The sequence below is a fragment of the Geotrypetes seraphini genome, chromosome 6 (genome assembly GCF_902459505.1).
Source record: "Geotrypetes seraphini chromosome 6, aGeoSer1.1, whole genome shotgun sequence".
In the NCBI taxonomy this organism is placed as follows: domain Eukaryota; kingdom Metazoa; phylum Chordata; class Amphibia; order Gymnophiona; family Dermophiidae; genus Geotrypetes; species Geotrypetes seraphini.
The window spans coordinates 68,371,493-68,392,487 of record NC_047089.1 but is presented as its reverse complement, the minus strand read 5'-3'; the positions used below and the strand labels follow the sequence as shown (position 1 = coordinate 68,392,487).

At 40.0% G+C, this 20,995-nt stretch overlaps 1 protein-coding gene across 1 annotated transcript in view; it reads left to right on the top strand.

Moving 5' to 3' along the window:
* The window catches only part of TNFSF11 (TNF superfamily member 11), a 260,427-nt gene that overhangs the window by 18,894 nt on the left and 220,538 nt on the right, over positions 1-20,995 (top strand). The window lies entirely within an intron of this gene.

The following is a 20,995-nucleotide window of genomic DNA, read 5'->3' as shown; positions in this document are numbered from 1 at the left end:
ACAAAAGATGACATTTTATGGAAACTAAACTTTAAAAAATTGTTCTTACCAGATTATAGTAAATTGCATAATTTGAGGTTACAATGTTAAAATGTTTCCTGGCCCTGGAATTACTACAAACTGATTGCTTACACACTGGAAAAGTTGGCAGATACTACATGTAATGCATTGCTAGCCCAGCCTTAGAAAATAAATGAGTGCCTCTTGTTAGAAAGCAGATCTGTACACTGCAGTACACAAAGCGACTCATTTTCAAAAGAGAAAAATGCCAAAGAAACATCATAAACTGGCACTTGGATGTTTTAATCGCCAAAATGTCTCAGTGACTATTTTTTGAAATTACTTTTCTAGACATCTTGTAGGACATGTGGAGGGGCATAATAAAAAAAAACGTCTAAGTCCCCTTTTGGCCTAAGGCCTTAAACATTGAAAGTAAAAGCAGGGAAAATGTCCATTATCAAAAAAAAAATGTCCAAAAGGAGGGTGTTTTTTATAATGGCCTGCCTCTACGTTCAGCTGTTTAAACGCCCAGACCACCACTACGTCTAAACTTATACCATATAATCAACCTAAAAGAAGCCTAAGCCCCAAACGTCCAAAACAAGGACTTTTAGGCGAAGGAGGAGCCAGTCCTGTGAGGGAATCTGTGGGACCATTGGATGATCAAGGAGCAAAAGGGGCGCTCAGGGAAGAGGCCATAGTGAAGAGACTGAATGAATTATTTGCTTTGGTCTTTACGTAAGAAGATGTAAGAGATCTTACTGAACCAGAAATCATTTTCAAGGATGATGATGTGGAGGAACTGAAAGAAATCTCAGTGAATCTGGAAGACATACTAAGCCAAATCAACAAGTTAAAAAGTGATAAATCACCTGGACCGGATGCTAAAAGAACTCAAACATGAAATTGCTCTCCTGCTGTTTGTGATCTGTAACCTATCACTAAAATTGTCTGTAGTACCTGAAGATTGGAGAGTGGCCAATGTTAGGTTGATTTTTTTAAAAGGGATTCCAGGGGGTTCTGGAAAATTACAGGATCGTAAGCCTGACTTCAGTGCCAGGCAAAATGGTGGAAACAAGTATAAAAATAAAATTGTGGAACATATTGACAAACATGATTTAATGGGACAGAGTCAGCATGGGTTCAGCCGAGGAAGATCTTGCCTCACCAATTTGCTTGACTTCTTTGAAGGTATGAATAAACATGTGGATAAAGGTAAGCCCGTTGATGTAGTGCATCTAGATTTTCAGAAAGCTTTTGATAATGTTCCTCATAAGAGACTTCTGAGAAAATTAAAGAGTCATGGGATAGGTAGCAAAGTTCAGTTGTGGATTAGGAATTGGTTATTGGATAGGAAACAGAGGGTAGGGTTAAATGGTATTTTTTCTCAATGGAGGAGAGTAAACAGTGGAGTGCCACAGGATTCTGTACTGAGACCGGTGCTATTTAACTTATTTATAAATGATCTGGAAATTAGCATGACGAGTGAGGTGATTAAATTTGCAGATGACGCTAAACTGTTCAGAGTTGTTAAAATGCATGCGGATTGTGAAAAATTACATGCAGACCTTAGGAAATTGGAAGACTGGGAGTCCAAATGGCAGATGAAATTTAATGTGAACAAATGCAAAGTGATGCACCATTGGGAAGAATAACCCAAATTACAGTTACCAGATGCTTGTGTCCACCTTGGGGATTAGTGCCCAAGAAAAGGATCTGGGTGTCATTGCAGACAATATGATGAAACCTTCTGCCCAATGTGTGGCGGCGGCCAAAAAAGCAAACAAGATGCTAGGAATTATTTAAAAAGGGATGGTTAACAAGACTAAGAATGTTATAATGCCCCTGTATCGCTCCATGGTGTGACCTCATCTGGAGCATTGCATTCAATTCTGGTCTCCTTATCTCAAGAAAGATGTAGTGGTGCTAGAAAAGGTTCAAAGGAGAGTGACCAGGATGATAAAGGGGATGGAACTCCTCTTGTATAAGGAAAGACTAAAACGGTTAGGGCTCGTCAGCTTGGAAAAGAGATGGCTGAGGGGAGATATGATTGAAGTCTACAAAATCTTTTTAGTTTGCCTCACACTTTATAGAAAGTTAGATTGGATTACCTCAGCCAAGCAATACAAGCATCAGTCTTTTTCCCACAGCTCTGCCCTCAGCTGATATCTAGGGAAAAATTAGGAGTTCTCTTCTCTCTCAGGGACCTCTCTGAACAGATCACAGGCTCAAACATATATTCTCCTCCCTACCTGAGGACCACCTCTGTGACTCAGCAGAGCCCAGTGCATCATGGGAGCTGTAGATTTCACACTACTGGGCCAGCGATCTCTGCTGCCAAGTGATAGAACATCATTACTGAGGGAGAATCCCTGACTCTTTTACAGGACCTAAATTAGGTACAGGAGTAGAATGAGTACAAGTGAATCAATTTTTCACTATGTCAAAAAATGACAAAGACTAGGGGGACCCTTGAAGTTACAGGGAAATACTTTTAAAACTAATAGGAGGAAATTTTTTTTCACTCGGAGAATAGTTAAGCTCTGGAACGCGTTGCCAGAGGTTGTGGTAAGAGTAGATAGCGTAGCTGGTTTTAAGAAAGGTTTGGATAATTTCCTGGAAGAAAAGTCCATAGTCTGTTATTGAGAAAGACATGGGGAAACCACTTTTGCCCTGAATTGGTAGTATGGAATATTGCTACTCCTGGGCTTGATGGACCATTGGTCTGACCCAGTAAGGCTATTCTTATGTTCTTATTTCTTTAACTATAAGGGTTACTTGTCTTTAGATTATGCTGATACTCAATTGTTTTCTGTAAGGTAACTATAGTAATGCATTACACAGAATTAATTTAATAAAATACAATTATGTAAAACATATATTTAGATGTGAAATATTATTTTACCATAAGGTTGCTCAAATGGATTAACCTGGAATGATATATTTTTTTATGTCTGGTATGGTATTTGATGTATTAAAATATCCCATAGTCAGTGTGTCTGCTTGAATGGGCACCTGGGATACTTCCTTGTCTGAGTCAGTGCCCTATTAAGAACGTTTACTCAGAAAGGGTACTGCTTTGAGCCTAGCAGGAAGCATAGTTCACCACAGATTTGTCCCACCATAAAACATTCATACATCTCACCCACAGTCCAGCTGTGTTAGGTCACATCTGTAGCCGAGTCGGATTTATTTACTCACTTCATTTTCCTGTCCTTCAAAAGTCAATTTTCCACAGAGGATGGAAACTGCAAGATCCACCTTCGGCCAAAGAATACTGGGTTTATTCAAGGCTAAAGGGGAAATGTCAGGAAATGGGATTCTATATATGATGATAAAATGCCTCATTTCTGTACAATTAGGAGTTCTGATCTTTAAAACAAGCTGTTAGCTTTTATATCGCTGGCCACAGTGGTACTAGCTCTGATGCTCATAGAATTGCTATGAGCATTGGAGATTGTATTGCAATAGCCAGCGACATAAAGACCTAACATGGCTTGATAAAAGGGGGCCTGTGATAAGAAAGCACATGTGCTGGAGACAGTGGCGTACCTAGCATATGTGACACCCGGGGCCCATCATTTTTTGACCCCCCCCCCCCACATCTATATGAAAAATATGATTTTTAGTAACAATCTACATATCGCACAACAAGAGTGTACCTAGGAAAAGGCAGCATCTTAAACACTGCAGTGAGCACTAGAACACCAACACATACATTGTAAAACTAAACAAAACAGATCCTGCACAGTCAATTGATCCAGTACAGTCGATGCTATCAGAAAGCCATGTCCTTTTCATACACACAGACAGATATACCTTTGTCCAATATGGAATAATCACAAACTAAAAATAGAAATATGTAGACAAAAGTTAAACTTAACTGCCAAGAAACCAGACTCTGCATACAATGCAACACCACAACACCACAAAAACAGTAATACATGTCCTCTAATACTGTCCAAAATATAAAGACAGTAGATGTAAATTTGAAAAACTAATACATAACAATCATCACTTTACAAATTACCAAATAAAAAAAAAACAAATAATGAGAAATATGAAAATACAATTTTATTGGACTAATCCCCGTAAGCTCGGTCCTCATCCCCACAAACCACCTGATTCCATCCACACAAGCCTTGAATTGTTTTATATTGAACTTATTATATTAAAGTATAAAAAGAAACAATATTCTGTACAATTGTCAATTTAAAAATCAGCGTCTTCTCCCCACTCTCTCTTCCCCATTTCCCTTCAGCGTCCTCAGCCCACTCTCTCTCCACTTTCCTTCAGCGCACGCACATAAAAACAAGCAAGTAATTTTATATCATTTTCATTCTATTCATTCATAAAAATTAAAGTCTAAATAATGCAAGTCACATAACAAAACATGATTTTACAAAAATAATTCCCTGCAGTCAAGCCTGCAAGGATTACTAGATGTCTTTCAGCAGCTCCCCTCCCTCCCTCCCCGTTACCTTCGTGGCCAAGTCAAAATGATCTACCAACAATAAAATTTTAAAAACACAAAGCACATTGTACGCAGAGAAAATATTAATTATCATTTATATTCCGCGGATTTTCAAAGAGGTCAAGGCAGATGACTTTATGCAATGTCACCTCAGTAACAACTATACAAAAATATACCCCCTCCCTTTTTATTAAACCGCAATCGCGTTTTTTAGCGCAGGGAGCTGCGCTGAATGCTCCACGCTGCTCTCGACGCTCCCTGCGCTAAAAACTACTATTGCAGTTTAGTAAAAGGGGCCCATAGTGCAAAATATAGACAGCATATATAAATTCTCAAAACGGACACATTTTGATCACTAAATTGAAAATAAAATCATTTTTCCTACCTTTATGTTTGGTAATTTCATCGGTCTCTGGTTGCACTTTATTCTTCTGACTGTGCATCCAATATTTCTTCCCTTCTTTCAGCCTCCTGTATGCTTCCTCTCCTCCAGACTTCATTCCCTCCCCCAACTTTTTTTTTGTTTCATCCTGTTCCCTTCTTTCTTTCTCTCTCCAAGCCCCCTTTCTTTCTGTATGTCTGTCTTTCTCTCTCTTTCCCCATGCCCCATTTTTTCCTTTCTTTCACCCTGCCCCCTTTGCTTTCTTTCTGGCTCCCTGGCTCCCCCCCCCTTTCTTTCTTTCTCCCTTCCCTCCCCCATGCCACCGCCGCTACCACCACCATGCTGCCACCACCGCCGGGGAAAGGCTGCCACTGGCCATCGGAAACAGGCCGGCGTAAGGATCTATTTATCTCAACAGTTGCATGAATTGGTTTAAGATCTATCTAAAAACACAGTCCATTAAACTCCATGGTCTAACTAACCAAAAGCACAGTCCAAATTGTCAATAGTGCATTACCAACAATTAGCATATGAGTCCTTATTGCCATCTATTTAGTAATCCCGCACTAATAAGTTACAGAACAGTAATGTGGCTGCGCTTACTGATTTGCACTGCCGCCCCCAAGACATGCTCCTTCAGGGAAAAATAAAGAAACACTTTAATGTGTGGTTTGCATGCGCACATTGGGCTTTTACCTCAGGACGTCTCAATGCATCCCAAAGCCCTATTAAGTTGCAATAAGCATGTATTAGTGCTTTATTGTGGCTTAGTAAAAGAAGCCCTCAGCTAGCAAGCAAAGGGAAAATTTTATACAGAAAATGTGAAGCAATACTTAACGGCAAGTAAAACTAGATCTAGAATGCATGCAGTAAAATAAAATATTCTACATTGCTGTTGAAAAATATTGATATTATACAGTGTGGTTATTTATGGGCATTTATACTATGCTGCTTTAGAAAGTGGCCATAGTGTGTCCTTACATAGGTCTTTCCTGAGTGCTAAGGCCATTTATACCATAGTCATAAAATGGCTGAATTTCTTTTCTTTTTTTTTTTTTTTGCATTACAATACAGTACAGTTTCTTGCATCCCACAATTTTTGAGGAATCAATGCGGCTCACAACAAGATTAGAGAAACTGGGCCTCTTCTCCCTCGAACAGAGGAGATTGAGAGGGGACATGATCGAAACATTCAAGGTACTAAAGGGAATAGGCTTGGTAGATAAGGACAGGTTGTTCACCCTCTCCAAGGTAGGGAGAAATAGAGGGCACTCTCTAAAGTTGAAAGGGGATAGATTCTGTACAAACGTAAGGAAGTTCTTCTTCACCCAGAGAGTGGTAGAAAGCTGGAATGCTCTTCCAGAGGCTGTTATAGGGGAAAACACCCTCCAGGGATTTAAGACAAAGTTAGACAAGTTGCTGCTGAACAAGGACATACACTGATAGGGCTAGTCTCGGTTAGGGCACTGGTCTTGGACCAGAGGGCCGGCGTGTGAGCGGACTGCTGGGTGTGATGGACCACTGGTCTGACCCAGCAGCGGCAATTCTTATGTTATGTTCTTATGTTCTTAATGACTTAAGAAATGGGGAAGTTTGTGAAGAGGATAAACGGTGATGAGTCCCATAGTAGGGACGTTATATGGAGAACAAGATATGTCTTTAGCACTTTTCTGAAGTGATAGCATGAGGACTGTCACAAATATATTGGGAGATTGTTCCAAATGTATGGTCCTTGAAACTCAAAGGTAGATGCGAACATCTTTTTTGGTGCATCTGTTGAGAAAACAGAAAGGGTATCTTGAAGCACTGTGTAGGTCTTGAGTTTTGGAAGGTGTGTGAGACCTTAATATAGGACACTAGACTGTTAGAGTTCTCTTTGTAGATAGCTCTGTAGACCATACAAGCTAACTTGTAGTGAATTCTCTTTTTTGCTGGTAATCAATGTAACTTTTTCAGTAGTGGACTGGCCTTTCCAAACCAGCTTGAGTGAAAAATTAGTCTGGCTGCTGTCAGGTTTTCAGGATAACCACAATAATGTGTGAGAAAGATCTGCGTGCAATGTAGGTAGGGTATCAAATTTATCTGATGCATATTCATGGTGGATATCCTGAAACCTGACATGCTGGGTGTGTCCCAAGGACTGGTTTGAAAACCCATCATTAAGGAAATAGCATGGCTTAGTTGTGGAGAGCATGTTATTAACCAAATGAAAACTCTGCACCGCAATGGTATTGCAGTGAGATTAGGAGGAAAACGGAATCTTTTTTGCAGTTGATGCTAAGATCTGCAACATAGTGGAAATGTCTGAAGCCCCAAGGCTGCCTAGGCTGCTGGCTGGTTTTGAGGCCCCCTCCCAAATTTCATTCCTGAACCCCGTATGACAGCACCGATCCTGGTTTTATTTCATTGAGCATTTATGAACTACTGAAAGGATTTTCTTTTTATGCTTGTGATTAAACTATGGAATAAATATAAAGACCTCTTCTAAATGATTCAACTATGAAATTTATGTCAGAGAAAAACTTGGCACAATGAATAAATGTATACAGTAGTATTTACCTCTGGTGACCTTAGTTCAAAGCTTGGCTGCCTGTCTGGGTCACATAGGTTCAGCCTTGCCTCTGATGAATGTTTATTCATATCATAAAACCACTATGTAATCTCGCGTCAGAAGCCTGAACTGAGATGCACTGGCACAGCTGTTAAGGCATGTCTGTATTTTGCTTGCTTGCATTAATGTCTACTGTAGTTCTAGTTAAGGATGTTAATCCCTCACTTTTACATGTGCTCTTGAAAGTTGCCAGATTGAAAGAACCTGGAAACTAAAGTTCTTCAGTTATCCTCAGTATAGGTATAACTAAACTAAACTAAACTAAAGCTTAACTTTGTATACCGAGTCATCATTCTGAGAAAGTTCGACTTGGTTTACAGCAATTAAATAAGCAGGGAATGATTTACAAATGATAAATAGAAGATAATAGCAAAATTTCAAAAGAATTAATTTTCAAAATGTTTGGCAAATAGAGTAGTTAAGATTTACAGAAAAATTGAAATGAACTGGAACTCCTTAAATAAAAGGGGAGATCATTCCAGAGTTGAAAGAGTTTAAAGACCAAAGATTGACTGAAGATCTTGACTCCTTTAATCCTTTTTTTAGAAGGAAGGGAGAGTTTAAATTGTTGGATACCTCTTGCAAAGGAAAATCAGTAAACATTCCAAAATAAAGGAATAAGAGGATTAAAGATACCATGCAGAATTTTAAAAGAAATACAAGCGCATTTAAATTGAATTCTAAAATAAACCGAGAGCCAATGAAGACTCTGAAGCAAAGGGGTCATATGGTCAAATTTACATTTCCAATTGCTGTGAAGTCTTTCCCCACACTACCCTGTCGATGTGCTTCAACCCTAAATTGGAGGGATCACATCTCTGTAACTGAACACGTTTTGGTCTCTCTGCAGAAACTGTTGACAATGGAACAAATTAGTGCCAAATTATGATAGTGATCTGAATTAAGACTAGAAATGTACTTATTTTAAGAACACAAGAGTTTCCATACTAGGGCAGACTGAAAGTCCATCTAGCCCAGAATCCTGTTTCCAACTGTGGCCAATCTATGTCACAAGTACCTGGCAAGATCCCAAGGATTAAATCAGATTTTATGATGCTTATCCTTGGAATAAGCAGTGGATTTCCCCAAGCCAACTTGATAATAGCTTATGGACTCCTCTTTTAGGAAAGTATCCAAACCTTTTTAAAACCCTGCCAAGCTAACTGTGTTCACCACATTCTCCGGCAATGAATTCCAGAGTTTAATTACACATTGAGTGAAGGAATAGTTGTAGAAAGAGTAAAGAAGCGATTCACATACTCGTATACTCTTTCAAGTTTGTTTATTTTTTTCATTTCTTTGATTACTTCGCATAGTCCAAATCCAATGCGATTTACATAAATTCAAAAATTGAATAAAATTTTAAAAACCGACAAACATAACATTCACTACTAATACATTAATACATGTAAGGAGGGAAGTGGTTGACAGCAATTGACATAAATACAATTCTAAAAAATATAAAAGCAAAAATAAAACCAGGGGAGGGTCAAGACACAGAAGGTTGGGGAACAGGTAACCGCTTAATTCTATTAGATCGTCTTCCTGAAGTTATTATAGGGCACTCGGAAAAGTTGAAAGGGGACAGATTCAGAATGAATGCTAGGAAGTTCTTCTTTACCCAACGAGTGGTGGACACCTGGAATGTGCTTCCAGAGGGCGTAATAGGGCAGAGTACAGTACTGGGGTTTAAGAAAGGATTGGACAATTTCCTGCTGGAAAAGGGGATAGAAGGGTATAAATAGAGGATTACTGCACAGGTCCTGGACCTGTTGGGCCGCCGCGTAAGCGGACTGCTGGGCACGATGGACCTCAGTTCTGACCCAGCAGAGGCATTGCTTATGTTCTTATGTTCTTATAACATATCTATTGGAAAGCGTCCTTGAATAGCCATCTCTTTAGGAGACTTTTAAACTTGCTCAGTGCTGTTTCTTCTCTTATATTAAATGGCAATGAATTCCAGATTTGTGGGGCTGTGGCCGAAAAACTCATATCTCTCCTAGAATATGATAACTTTTAAGGAAGGCACTACTAGCAGAGCTTTATCTTCAGATCTTAAGGATTTTATGGGAGAGTATGATATTAGATATCTTTCTAAAAATATGGGAGCTTTATTTATTAATATTTTATGTGTGAGTAAAGCTATTTTATAAATGATTCTGTGGTTTACTGGTAACCAGTGTTTTTCCTTTAGAAGCGGTGTAACATGATTCAATTTTTTCTTTTTCGTAATTATTTTTATTGCAGTGTTTTGAAGAATTTGTATTCTGCGTATTTCTTTTAAAGCAGACCCTTTGTATAGGGCATTGCAATAATCGATTTTTGATATTACTAATGGATTTCCACTCCACTCAGTATTTTATAGACCTCAATCATATCTCCCCTAAGTTGTCTTTTCTCCAGGCTGAAGATCTCTAGCTGCTTTAACCTTCCCTCATATGGAAGTCATCCATTATTTTTGTGTCCCTTTTCTGTACCTTTTCTAATTCCGCTATATTTTTTTGAGATATAGTGATCAGAATTGCATACAGTATTTGAGGTACGGCCATATCATAGAGCGATACAAAGGCATAACATTTTCATCTTTGTTTCCCATTCCTAACCTAACATGGATCTCATCATGCTGGAATCTTCTCTATGTCACAAAATAACCTGAAACCTCACTATGTAACTTGAAACCAACTACCTTCTAATGTAATGTAATTTCATGGAAATGTCCAGCTATCTTCCAATGTATCTTCCTGGAAATGTCCAGCTATCTCCCAATGTAATGTAACTTCCTGGAAATGTCCAGCTATCTTCCAATGTATCTTCCTGGAAATGTCCAGCTATCTTCCAATGTATCTTCCTGGAAATGTCCAGCTATCTTCCAATGTATCTTCCTGGAAATGTCCAGCTATCTTCCAATGTAATGTAACTTCCTGGAAATGTCCAGCTATCTCCCAATGTAATGTAACTTCCTGGAAATGTCCAGCTATCTCCCAATGTAATGTAACTTCCTGGAAATGTCCAGCTATCTCCCAATGTAATGTAACTTCCTGGAAATGTCCAGCTATCTCCCAATGTAATGTAACTTCCTGGAAATGTCCAGCTATCTCCCAATGTAATGTAACTTCCTGGAAATGTCCAGCTATCTCCCAATGTAATGTAACTTCCTGGAAATGTCCAGCTATCTCCCAATGTAATGTAACTTCCTGGAAATGTCCAGCTATCTCCCAATGTAATGTAACTTCCTGGAAATGCCCAGCTATCTCCCAATGTAATGTAACTTCCTGGAAATGCCCAGCTATCTCCCAATGTAATGTAACTTCCTGGAAATGCCCAGTTATCTTCCAATGTAATCCGCTTAGAATTGCAAGGTAGAAGCGAAATAGAAATCCGTAATGTAATGTAATGTAACATAACATTCACTTGTATACCGCAAATACCATTAATTCTATGTGGTTCACAAAAATTAATAATACAAATGAATAAAGATCCAGATTCTAACTTCCAAAAGATTCCCTAAAAAGGCATGACAAAATTGTTGGTATGAAATCGGAAATGTAAAGATATGAGCTAAATCCCTAGTCCATGAGGCTGCCTTTCCAGATAATTCCTAACATTCTATTTGCTTTCTTAGCAGTTTTAGGCACTGGTAGGCATTGAAACTTTAGGCACACTTCCATTTAGGCAAGGGTTTTCTTGGCCTAAATGAGTGAGCCTAGGTTAGGCACCTATGAAATGGCTTTCTGCTGATAATGGTTTTGAACTTGTGACCTTGAGGTGAAAGGCTCTATAACCTGCAGGATTCTCTCCAATAATCCAGTCCCCTCATTCCAATTTGTGAGGAACAATGTATAAATCTGATAGAATAAACTTAAGTATGCTGCATAGATATCATCTTTCTTTTTTATGTAGTGACGTATTTTGTTACACTGAAATGAAAGGTAAGGAAATTGAATACAAAGACATGCCCATCCCACTGCCTGCAAAGAATCAAAAGCTTCATAATAAATAAAAAAACACTGATGTGGATGGAAGTAAAAACAGAGGAGTGTAGCTTTTTAAACAAACCCAGTGAGTAAGAAGCTCTTGACTAGCTGTACCATGATTTATACTAGGATACTGACTGGTTTGAGAAAGATCTCATATTGTATATTTGAAGCTGAACAAACACATGTTTGCAGTTTACCCCCTTGGTGACTTTTCATCTTGCTCTACTGCAGCAGGCAATATGTGCTTTGCCAGTTGTGCAACGCTTGCTGCCTTCTTTCCAATTTTATGGCATTAGGGGCATACGAGGGGCTGCTGAAAAGTTCTCAGCCAAACCAAGAAGAGAATGATATGGAGCCATGAAAATTACAAGTTATTCTACACTTTTCTTGACACTTTCCGTTTCATTTCATATCATTGAAATGAAAAGGGTCAAAAGTGTGGAATAACTTGTAAGTTTAATGGCTCCATATCATTTTCTTGGTTGGGCTGAGAACCTTTCAGCGGCCCCTCGTATTGTGACATCATAATGCCTCTTCCACCAATGCCTAAGAGCCAATCTCATCGATGATGTCACAATGGCTTGGTTTCCCTATTCTTGTGCCCATTTACTAGATGCATTTGCCTCATTGAAAAGAAAAGTGTCAAGAAAAGTATGGAATAACTTGTAAGTTTCATGGCTCCACATCATTCTCGTCTTGGTTAGGCTGAGAACTTTTCAGTGACCCCCCCCCCTCGTACGTCACTATGAAATCCTGCGGAGTAGAATGTGGCATGCTGCAATATATCAGTGTAAATGATCCATTCATCAAAACAACATAATATCCCAATGTACTGTGACATATTGTGAAATGTCCCCACAGTGGTTTTCAACTAGTGCTGATAATAAATAACACTTTCTAAGAAATGAGGGTCAGGCATGGAATAACTGCAGTGAGAAGGACTTTGTCATAAAACCCACAATCAAAATAAAGTGGAAAAAACAATTGCATCCTATCGCTTTAACAAGCAAAGAGACTGTAGTGACAGACAAAATGACTTCTAGCTGGCGTTTCTGGGAGCAGGTCCGATATAGGCCTTGATTCTCAGCACTAACAAGCCAAGGTTAGAGCATAAATACCACCACCTAAATAGCAGTCCTTTATGTGCTAGCTGATGATTGGTTAGCGTTGAATGTCAGCTAACTGGTTATCATCTTGCTGCTTTTTTAAAAACCTGGATATTCAATGGTGGTCACTGGAAATACTCCAGCACTGAATATCTGGGGTCAGCACCAGTAGCAGGCTTTAAGCACTGCCGGCTGAATATGCTTTCCCTATTTGTTTTGCATAGAAGTGAGTCTGTCTTACCTTTTCTAGAACAATCTCCATGACATTAATAGAAAAATATATTTATTGTAATTAACCTGTCATGATTTACAATTAATAAAAGTTATATCATATTATGAGAGGCCTCTGAAACGTTCTCAGCCCAACCAGCAAAGCTGGAGCAGTCTCCATCAAGGGCTATACACGTGGGACATACACTTAGGGACAAGTCAGAAAAATACTGAATGAAAGTGGAAAATTGCTGGACTAAGGGGTCCTTTTATCAAGCCGCGCTAGTGGGGTTAGCGCGTCGGACATTTCACCCACACGGCCAGCTAAAAATCTAACACCTGCTCAATGCAGGTGTTGGCGGCTAGCGCAGCAGGCGGTATTACGCGCGTAATACCCCTACCGCAGCTTGATAAAAGGACCCCTAAGTGTATAGCCCTCGATGGAGACTGCCTCAACTTTATTGGTTGGGCTGAGAACTCTTCAGCGGCCCCTCGTATAATCTTCTCAAAACCACATGGATATCTATAATTTTTTTAAAATTATAGAACCATCTCACAAGCAGACACTCGCAAGTCTTTCCCATTGTTCATAAATATTTCTAAAATCAGATTGTCAAGATTTGTAATCTCTTTTATTCATTTTCTCTTTCTTCATGGAATCCTAGTAAGGTCATGTTAGTGAATTTGTGCATGTCTGAGGCAGTGTTGTCAACTTTTTGACCTTGGTTTGAGTTAGTTGCATGGCAGGAGCACACTCACTGTGGTTTCTTTGTCACTTCCAGATGTTCATGGCATGAAGAGATTGTCTTACACATTTGAAAGAGATATTGAGAGGTCCTGCAGATTGTAATGATGTTGATAACGTATTGAGTGAGTAAATCAGTCACTTTGTGACTCATGTCTGAAAAACAAGAAAACCCTCCTCCTCCACTAAAAGTCAACATTCTGCTAAATAACAAGAAACAACCACAGATAATTTATATACAGCAGAATCAGGCTTGTAATTTCACAACTTGCTAGGGAAACTTTTGTAACATTTCAGTTAGTGAGAGAGAGAAACCTCTTTATTTTCATTTATAATTCTTCAGAATAATGTCAAAAGCAAATAAATGTTTGGTTTCAATCTCAAAGGTAATACTGAATGAAAACAAGGGAAAAAAACCCAAGAAAAAATTACAAAAATTAATTCAAGTCCATAATTGTTCAATACACCAAACTACCGTATTTTCACGCATATAACGCGCATACGTGTATAACACGCATACGCGTATAGCATGCGGGTCCAAACCACTTGTGTAAAATTTTTTTTATATAGCACGCACACGCGTATACCGTGCATGCTGCAATAACCTCCTCCCGCCACTCCCGCTTACTCCCTCTTCTGGCCTGCGAACCGGCATCCTCCCTCCCGCTCGCGTCACCCCCTCCCCCGCGATCCTACATCCCTCACAGCACTGCAAAGACATCGGTCGCTTACCCGATTGGGCACCGGCACCAGCACCAATGCACAGAACGTGCCAGTGCCAATGCCCGAAGATCCTCCCTCGTTGGGCTGGGCTGGGCTGGGCGGTGCGAGGGCGATCCTCCCTCTTCCCTGTGCCGGGCTGGACTGGGCTTTGAGCATTTGCGCATGCTCAAAGCCTTCTGGTCTTGCTCTCTCCGAGATTCTCAGATTCAGAATCTCGGAGAGAGCAAGACCAGAAGGCTTTGAGCATGCGCAAATGCTTAAAGTTCAGTCCAGCCCGGCACAGGGAAGAGGGAGGATCTCCCTCGCACCGCCCAGCCCAGCCCAGCCCAGCCCAATGAGGGAGGATCTTCGGGCATTGGCACTGGCACGTTCTGTGCATTGGTGCTGGTGCCCAATCGGGTAAGCGACCGATGTCTTTGCGGTGCTGGGGGGGATGTAGGATCGCGGGGGAGGGGGGATGACGCGAGCGGGGGGGAGGATGCCGGTTCGCAGGGGGGATGCCGGATCGCACTGAAAAAAAAATTTGTATAACGCGCTCACACATATAACGCGCATGGTTATACTCGGTTTGTAAAATCGTGTATAACACGCGCATTATATGCGTGAAAATACGGTAATGTTCTTAAATGAAGGCCCATTGCCAGTGGAATCTCCTTGAGACCTTAGGGGTCGCTCCAATGTGTTTCGGGGGGGGGGGTCCCCCCTTTTCTGCTACCCTGCCTTTTTGCCCAGGCTCAGGACAAAAAGGGGAAAGTGGATGAGAGAGAAGAACCTCACATTCGAAGGGCAAGACATTTCTCAATAGACAAAAGAGAATAAATGAAATTGATGATGGGTTGATTGGAATGGGATGTCATGGACTCATTAGCTGGGTTGTGGACCCACATAGGAAGATATTTGGCAGCTCTCCTTCAGCTTATTAGAATCCAAAGTAGCCTCAGCTTAAAAATTAATGAAAAACACTGCACTAAATCAATTCAATAGGAACCAAAGGTACCTTGATGCTAATCACCCTTGATTCATAGCATAGCAGACAAATCTTCATTAGCAGAAGCAAGAGCAGAGTCCATCACCAGGAAAGCAACCCATTGAAAAACCAGAAAAACATATGCCTTGCAGACCAATATTTAATAATACTGTAGACCAGTGGTTCCCAAACCTGTCCTGGAGGACCCCCCAGGCCAGTCGGGTTTTCAGGATAGCCCTAATGAATATGCATGGAGCAGATTTGCATGCCTGGCACCTCCATTATATGCAGATTGCTCTCATGCATATTCATTAGGGTTATCCTGGAAACCCGACTGGCCTGGGGATCCTCCAGGACAGGTTTGGGAACCACTGCTGTAGACTTACAAGGGTACGTAGAAAATAACAATGTCCCAGCAATTTATTTTCTCTTCTGTTTAGAAGTTTTCACTACAGGAGGAAATGATGTCATCCATCTGACTAGTCACATGAAGCAAGATCTCTGGCCTTGACTATGCAAAAAAGTGGTAATTTACACCCCTCCCCCTTCAAAAAATGATCTCAGCCAATGCAATGCACTGCTAAAAGCTCCTGATAAAGAAGAGTTTCACCAATGATGTCAACAAATTACGAACATAACGTATGAATAGCCATACTGGGTCTCCAGGAGACTTGAGGAAGAAATTATATTCACGCAAGATACCCTAGGAAGTTGGATGAAATATTTACCAGAGAATAAGAACTATCCATACAAATATATGGCAGCAAACTGTCCTGAGCCTAAGAAAGCAAGCGTGAGAATCCTGATAGCATAAGAGAAGGAGACTGAGGTAGAGTGGAGTGAGATTATAAAGGATGATATATTATAATGGAGCTCGTAATAGATGCTAATAACATGTGTTTAGTAAGAATCAGGAACCTTCTTTGATGACCCAAGAAATAAGCTCAGTGGATCTATTAACTCATGAATAGATCATTTGGGAATGAGAAGTGTTGACTTGGGAAAGTCTAGAAAGAGTTTAAAGCAACTCATTATACTTCCCATTCCCAAATGATCTAGCCTAGAGTTAATAGGAATATTTCAATAAAAATGACAATAGATCTGTGGCATGAGAAGGACAGTGGAAGGGGACAAAGGCAGTTATAATGGGATAATTCATTTTTACAAAACAACAAAATTGGAAAGGAAAGTTGAAGAAAATAAAGTGAAGCAGCGATTTCAAGAAATAGAAAAGATACACAGAGAAACTCTCAATGAAGTTGTATAGGAAAGTCTGTGAAACCAGACCAGAACTACCCCATTTTCCGCCCCACCCAAAGCCTTGTATATTGTGCATCAACTAGATCTGGTTAAGTAGTATTACTTTGAAGATGGAAATAGGATGAACAGACTCTTATCTAACCAGATGAGGATCTATAACATGAATTTGCTATTATTAAAAATCCAAGATAGAAATAAAAAGGGTGAAACAAGAGATTAGAAGTTGTTTTAAAAGTTTTTATGAAGAGCTATACTCCTTAGGTAAAGAAGAACACCAGATTCATCTGGTGTGATATAACATTAGCTGAGCTGATGTCACCGGCTGGTAATATTTATTGAATGATGGGGGGAGGGGGGACTGAGGGTAAGGGGGATATATGAGGTGTTATCAAGGGTCTGTAGAATAAGGATTGACAATTTTATAAGAGGAAGTAAGAAAGGGTTAATAGACAGAGCTTGTAAGAAAAATGATTAGGGAGGTTGCTAAGGTGATGGGGTGGAGCAGTCACGTGATTGGTTGGATGTTGTGGCAGGCTGGAGTGAACTCTGTGAGGAAAGGGTAGTCTCTTCAGGAAAGATTATCCCTCCCTCCCTCCCATTTGTGCTGGTGTTATGTTTTGTGTTAGTGTTGTGGGGTGGGATGGGGGATGTACATGTTATATGTCGACTTGGGTGGATTTGGTGGAGCTTATGGGGTTGGGGGGAGGTGGTCGCAGCTTTGGGTGGGGCGGAAAATGGGGTTTGGCCCAGTTGGATCTGGGAGATGAGCAATTAATAAATAAATAAATGTAACACTCGTATGCGATACCGCTGCGAGGGGAAGCATGACCTTGCGTCAGCGTGGGTCATGTTTGGGGGGAGGGGAAGCATGACCTTGTGTCACCGTGGGTCATGTTTGGGGGGAGGGGAAGCATGACCTTGCGTCACAGTGGGTCATGTTTGGGGGAGGGGAAGGGAAGCATAGCCTTGCGTCACCGTGGGCCATATTTGGGGGAATGTTATAAATTTAAAGACTTAACAGGAGCTAGTTTCGACACCGAATAGCTCCCTGGGGATGTGTGAAATATGCATTGGGGGTTTGTTGGTTTTTGGACACAGATTGTATTGTAAGTGAAGATAATATTCAGATAGATAATAAAGCTGCGGCCAAATATTTATTCCAATAAAACTGAGTTGTGTGATTATTGATTGATGGTGATTAGCTTTCAGTTGCAGGTGACGGGAATGCGAATGCTAATGTTATGCCTTTAAAGAAACCTGTGCAATGACCTTTTGTTGTGCTGAAATTCACTGGTAGGGCAGTTAAGAAAATGTGCTGATAGAGGATCTTTTTGAAAACTCCTCAAAACACAACTGTTTGTTAATGCTTTTTTTATAGGCTCTGATTTATCCTTATTGAGAATTAACTGTGAACTTAAATGTTGAGATTTGTCATTTTATTGAATTGTTTTTAGGCATTATGATATGTAGATATACTGTAAACCGCCTAGGAACTAGACGGTATAGAAATTTTTAAATAAATAAATGAGTAGATCAAAAAATTCATATAGGAGCTGGAATTACCCACTTTAATGGAGAAGATTCATCAGATCATGGAAAATTAGATTTGGGTGGGAGAGGTGCCCCAGACAATACAGGAGTTGGAAGATGGTAAGACTCCAGGGTAAGATGGGTACACATTACATTTTACAAACAGTTTAGGAATGTTTTAGCCTCAAAATTGGTGAGAGACTTCAGTGCTGTTCGAGAAGGAAGGAAACTTGGAGTCTCCAGGAAAGTGATGGGTTTCTCAATGTTGTCAAAACTGGGCAGGGACCCAACATGATATGGCTTTTCTACAGATCCATCTCATTATAAAATGTGGATATTATTGCAATGTATAATTTGGCTGGTGCCTCACAACCAAGCTAGTTTTATGCCAGGGAGATAATGCTAGAAATAACATTAAGACATTTTTAAATCTGATATGGATGTCAAGTTTCAAGTTTATTTGCATCTTGATATACCGCTTTTGTAAGCAAAGCAGTTTCCAATTTATACAAAGTATTAAAAAGTTTTAAAAATATAAAATAAAGGGAACAAATTCGCAGTTACGATACAGACATAACATGATACACTTGGGCAAATGTTGCTTAAAATAAAAGAAAGGGGAGGCAAAAAACAAAAGGAGAAAAGGGGATCTTTAATGTAAAGCCTGATGTCTGAGGTTTTTGAATAAAAATTAAGTATAAATCCCAAAAGCATCTCTGAAAAGAAATGTTTTAAGATTAGATTTAAAGTTGTTGAGATTCCTTTCTTGGCTCAGGGTCAGAGGTAAAGCATTCCACATTGTGGATGCGGTTACAGAGAGGATTGTTTTACGTGTTCTATCATAAAATAATTGACGAACTGAAGGGACCGCTAAAAGATATTGTTGGGAAGAGCGTAGTGTCATATGTGAATCATATGGGATTAGTGTCCTATCTATAAAGGATGGAATGTGATTAGAGTGAACTTTGAAAGCAAGAAGTAGTATTATGAAAGTAATCCTATGTGCTTTTCTGAGTAAAGGTGTTACATGGTCAAATTTTGTAGCGTTAAAAATGATTTTTACAGCAGTGTTTTGAATGACTTGTAATCTCCTGATCCCTTTTTGAGTGATGCCCTGGTAAAGTGAATTGCAATAATCTAAGATTGAAATTGCTAAAGAATGGCTAATCTAATCTAATCTAATCCTTAGGTTTGTATACCGCATCATCTCCACGTTCGTAGAGCTCGACGCGGTTTACAGTAGGAGAAATAGGAAGGAACTACAACAGAGGGTTAGAGGTAGAAGTGTGAAGAAAATTTAGAGGACTTGGGATGCCAAGATATAAGAGTTTCCTTGATTCCTAAGTTGGAGGGAGACTTACATTTTTTGAGAAAAGCCACGTTTTCAGATGTTTGCGGAAAACTTGGAGAGAGCTCAAGTTCCGAAGAGGGGAGGTAAAGTTGTTCCAGAGCTCAGTGATTTTGAAGTGGAGGGAGGTCCCTAGCTTTCCTGTGTGGGAAATGCCTTTTAGCGAGGGGAAGGATAGTTTTAAGTTTATATATTGCATCCTCTCCATAATTATAGAGCTCGGCACGGTTTACAAGAACTTAAAATAAGAAGGAAAAGAATAATGGGGTAGGAGGTTGAATGCAGGGGGAAAAGAGCATTATAATTTTGTGAAAAGCCAAGTTTTCAGGTGCTTATGGAATAGTTGGAAGGAGCCCTGGTTCCGTAGTGGGACAATAAGATTATTCCAAAGTCCTGTGATTCTGAAGAAAAGAGATTTTCCTAGTTTTCCCGCTGGAGAATAGCTTGTAGCGAGGGGAAGGATAGTTTAAGTTTTTGGGTGGGCCTGGCGGTGTCAGGACTAGAGGAGTTACAAGATAATGGAATAAGAATGTTGATTGACTTGGGGTTAAGTAGAAATTTGAGTGATCTGATCATTTTTAGTTTAAAGAAACATTTTTGTACCACAGAGCTGATCTGAGATTTAAAGGATAGCGTGTTACCAAGGATCACTCCTAGAATTTTAATGTTTGGTACAAAGTGAATTGGGACTGAAGAGATATATTGGGGATGCCAGGGTTTCAGTTTGATCCTGTGGAAGCCCCCCCCCCCCCCCCATACATTGCTTACTTTCAGTGGTACTAGAGATAGATGTTGAAAAAGCTTTTACCTTCCTCCCCCTTTTACAAAACTGTGCTAGCATTTTTTTTATTGCTGGTAGTGGCGGTAACAGCTCCAGCACTCATAGAATTCCTACGAGCGTCGGAGCTGTTAGCACCACAGCCAGCGCTACAAAATGCTAGCACGGTTTTGTAAAAGGGGGTTAATTAGGTACACTGGGTTTTTCATGTTTCAGACTCTTGGGAAGATGTGATATAACACAAATTTAATTGGGTAGATTAGGGCAACGCATGGGCCAGAAACTGCCTTCTTCTCTACATCTTCTCCAAACACTGCCATCAGTTATTTTACAAGGGTTGGTATTGTATAGGTACTATATAACATCTTATAGCAGTTTTCCCAAATATTAGCTGGTGTCCCCGTAGGTACTATGGCTTGAAACTTCTTCCCCCATTCCTCTTCTTGGATTTTGCTCCCCACTTTCTCTCCCATGCTCCAGTTGCATATAATATAGCATATCCCTCTTATCCAGTCCATATTTCCCAAAGCTCCCCATTTGCCCATCTTCCCTCACTGCTTGTCCTAAACAGTACAGGCCCTTCTGCTTTCACATATTGAATCTTTTATAGATTGATTGATTTAGTCCGTCCTCCCAAAGGAGCCCAGAACGGGTTACAGGAGTACATTCATAGTATGGGTGGGACAAACTTTAGTGAGAAGTACAGACTTTACAGCATTTACAGCATGGACAAAGGGGTTTAGATTACAGCAATTACAGCATAGACCTAACATACAGACTTAGTGGACATAGGGTGGTTTAAATTGCAGCATTTTCAGTGTAGATATATTTGGAAGTGAAATAGCTTTTCTTTGCAGGTGGGTGCATCTTTGTTGTCAGAGAAA